The sequence below is a fragment of the Dasypus novemcinctus genome, chromosome 20 (genome assembly GCF_030445035.2).
Source record: "Dasypus novemcinctus isolate mDasNov1 chromosome 20, mDasNov1.1.hap2, whole genome shotgun sequence".
Taxonomy (NCBI): Eukaryota; Metazoa; Chordata; class Mammalia; order Cingulata; family Dasypodidae; genus Dasypus; species Dasypus novemcinctus.
The window spans coordinates 52,746,002-52,749,949 of NC_080692.1; positions in this window are offsets into that span (position 1 = coordinate 52,746,002).

The following is a 3,948-nucleotide window of genomic DNA, read 5'->3' on the forward strand; positions in this document are numbered from 1 at the left end:
TGAAAGTTATATTTTGATATTTCTCAACTTTTTATTTTGAAAAATTTCAAACCTTTAGAAAAGTTGCAAGAATAGTACAAAGCACATCCCCCTGCCATTGATTTAGTCATTAACTTTCTTGCCATGTTTGTGTCAACCAATTGTCTAATCTAGTCACCAACCCACACACATACCTTCCTACCTACTTATCTATTTACCCATCCGTCTGTTGTAAGGATCAGTTAAAAATGAATTTTCCCAATTTCCAAGAAGAATAAAGATCTTTTCTTCCTCCCCTCTTAGAGCAACTCTGTGAGAAACTTATGGTTGTAGATCCTTTCTCTAACCTTTTTTAAAAAACTAGACTTTTTACTTTGGCTGCCAAGGGCAAAGGCATGCCCCTACACACCCGAATAAAATGATCTCAGTCAGAAAACAGAATTTGCACAGTAAGAGCGGTGTCCCCTGAACCAGCGCAGGACTTGCCCTAAAAGAAGACGTGGGGGAGAACCCAGCGGGGTCTGTCCCAAACTTCCCTGCAATGGAGCCAGTTGAGAATCTGGAGAGAGAGGCACTAAATGGCAGGGGATCGGTTCAAAAGCATAGCGTGTGGTCAAGGAATAAAAGTGGCTACGAGCCAGGGGCTGGCACACACACATTGGAAAAACATCTTGGTATGTGCTCTTTTCTCAAAACAAGATTGCTCAGGGCAGGCTGTGCTTAAAGTTAGAGCAGCCCAAGCTCGGCAAGTGTCCAGGGTGTTGTGGGAAGGGATGTGTGAGGAGGAGGGCAGCGTGAGGTGTATCCTCAGCCAGGTGGGAGACGCTCTGTGTCTCACAGTAGCTACGCGGTAGCTGCCCTATTACCTAACAGATGCCGTCATCCAACCTCCCCAACAGCCCAACAACGTCCTGGACAGATTTTCTCCTTTTCTTTTTGCTTTAAGATTCAATCAAGAATTATACATTCCAATAAATAAATAAGTAAAATAAAAAAAGAATTACACATTTCTTTCCTTAGGAATTTAAACCAGCCATTGGCCAGGTAAGAGCTTACTTTTTAAACTTTTTTCACTCAAAGTTTCTGCTTCTTTTCTGTATGTAAGAAAGAAATAGGCTGGTCGTGAGCTGATGCACTAAATTCAAATCCTTAGGCTTGCAAATTACTTAATTTCTCTAAGCCTCAGTGAATCTGTTAAGATGCTTTTGGTTACAAGTAACAGAAAACCTAAATAAAAATGAACTGAGTAATTATGACACTTAAGATCTCACTTAAAAAGAAGCCTGGGCTTACAGCCGATGCCCAGTGACATCATCAAGGTGATGGAGGCTGTGGGTGGGGGCTGTTCATCTCTTCGGAGATAACCTGAGCGGCATGTGCCCTGAGCGGTGCGTGTGGGACAGTGAGAACTGCAGCCTTGCCTTGGTGACCATGACAACAATCCAGTCCCGGAGAAACAGTTTAGCAATGCAAACTCTATAAACTTTAAATATTCAGGGGAAATGCAAACCAAATGTGCTAAAAGCTTACCTAGAATGTATGAAGTCCTTGCTAAAAGCTTACCTAGGATGTGGAAGATATATGCTAATTCAAGTTTATTGAGCACTGAATCAAAGAACCATTTGGCCCTTCTTTTATATAAAAAGAACTCAAAAATCTTGTTTGGGGCTCAGGTTTTAAATGAGAAGCTCCAAGCCCAGCCGGTTGTGAATAAATCCTTTTTCCTTCCCAAAATTATTCCTGAGTCCTGACTTTTCTATACACAAATAATTAAACCTCTCTCAACTTCTACAACAAAGGAACTAGGTTCTTTCTGTTGTCTGGCTGTGCGGTTCTCAGCACATTGCCCTGTCGGCTTCGGGGCCCACAGTTTCTTGGTCACGAACGGATGACAATGTTCAGAGGCAAGGAAAGGGCTCTGTCTCTGCTTGGCTCTCTTTTTAAGGGCAAGGAATAAACTTCCCCCAAATTCCCCAGCAGACTTCATTGGCTAGAATTTCCCCACATGCTCCTGCTCAGACTGGCCTCCAGGAAGGGAGATTGCTCAGGCCAGCTAAGCTTGCCGCCTGGTCCATCTGGGGAGGGGCCAGCCTCACCGAAAGATTTGTCTAGATGATGAACAAAGTCTGGTTTTGGAAAGGCACCAACAGTGCCTTTTACTTTCAGTGTTCTCCCTTATAAAACAGAGGAAGATGATATGGAGGGATGTTATGAAATTACATTTTTTCGTAGTAAATAAAATAATACATACGAAATCCCCTGAGCCATTGCCTGGCATGAGATATGTATTGATTAAGTGTTTCCTTTCCTTCTTCTTAAGATCTGCTATTGCTCAGCCAAAAGATGGCAGCATGGGAAAAATCTTCAACTTAAAAGTCTCTGCTAGCAGCTAGCAAAGAATATTTGTTCAATTAATTCACCGCTGCATCTATTTTAGAATTTATCATAATCTGTCAATGCTCTGAATTTTGATATTGCTAGCCGGACAATCATCAATAGGCTATGGTTTGCACTTTAAATTTTTTTTTTTTTTAAAGATTTATTTATTTATTTAATTCCCCCCCCTCCCATGGTTGTCTGTTCTCGGTGTCTATTTGCTGCGTCTTGTTTCTTTGTCCGCTTCTGTTGTCGTCAGCGGCGGGAAGTGTGGGCGGCGCCATTCCTGGGCAGGCTGCTCTTTCTTTTCACGCTGGGCGGCTTTCCTCACGGGCGCACTCCTTGCGCGTGGGGCTCCCTCACGCGGGGGACACCCCTGCGCGGCATAGCTCTCCTTGCGCGCATGAGCACTGCGCATGGCCAGCTCCACACGGGTCAAGGAGGCCCGGGGCTTGAACCGCGGACCTCCCATGTGGTAGACGGACGCCCTAACCACTGGGCCAAAGTCCGTTTCCCTGCACTTTAAATTTTATAACTACTTTTGAAATCACATGAAATTTCAACCCATATCAACCACTTAAGAAGAAAACAACATATTATATTCCCAGTTCTTAACTAGGAAAGCAATTAAATAGAAAACATGCCACTTAAACCACTTGACTCTAATTTTTTTAAAGGGCAAATTACTTTAAAAATTTTATCATGCCCATATGAACATATATTAAGTAACCACTGATTGATGTGAGGAACCCTGCAAAGCAGGCTCCAAAGTTCACAGGAAGAATATAGATAAAGGAGGAGGCACCCCTGGACAAGGCGAGGTGCTGAACAGAATACTCTGAGTGTGGGTGAGAATTCCAGGAGAACAGTTCTCAGAGGGCTTTGAAAGGACGAGTAACTACTGTATTTGTAGTGGCCTAGAAACAGCTTCCGTGAGAACTGCTGAAGGCGCTGATGTCACTTAAGGTATAAAATACGTCCTGGTCAAGCTGGTGCCTGAGGCAGCTGCATCGGCCTGCAGTCTCCTCCCAGCCCACCTGGTCCCGCTATTTTGTGTCTTTCATTTCTTCACCCTCTCACCTCCCCGTCCTCGGGACTGCGCAGACCCTGCTTGGCTACGTCTGCACCGCGCCGGTGGTGCAGGTGGTGCCCTAACAGGGACCCAAGGCACGGGCGAATTTCAAGGAGTCCGGATGCAACAGGTGTTGAGGTCCTATCCCGACTGCAGCGCAACTGGTAAGGGGGATCGGTGCGGTGGCCACGGCGTGTGCCGGAGGTAAGGAGGATGGATGCGGCGGCCACGGCGTGTGCTGGAGGTAAGGGGGATCAATGAGGCGGCCACGGCGTGTGCTGGAGGTAAGGGGGATCGGTGCGGCGGCCACGGCGTGTGCTGGAGGTAAGGGGGATCAATGAGGCGGCCACGGCGTGTGCTGGAGGTAAGGGGGTTCGGTGCGGCGGCCACGGCGTGTGCTGGAGGTAAGGGGGATGGATGCACCGGCCACGGTGTGTGCTGGAGGTAAGGGGGATGGATGCACCGGCCACTGCGTGTGCTGGAGGTAAGGGGGATCGATGGGGCGGCCACGGCGTGTGCTG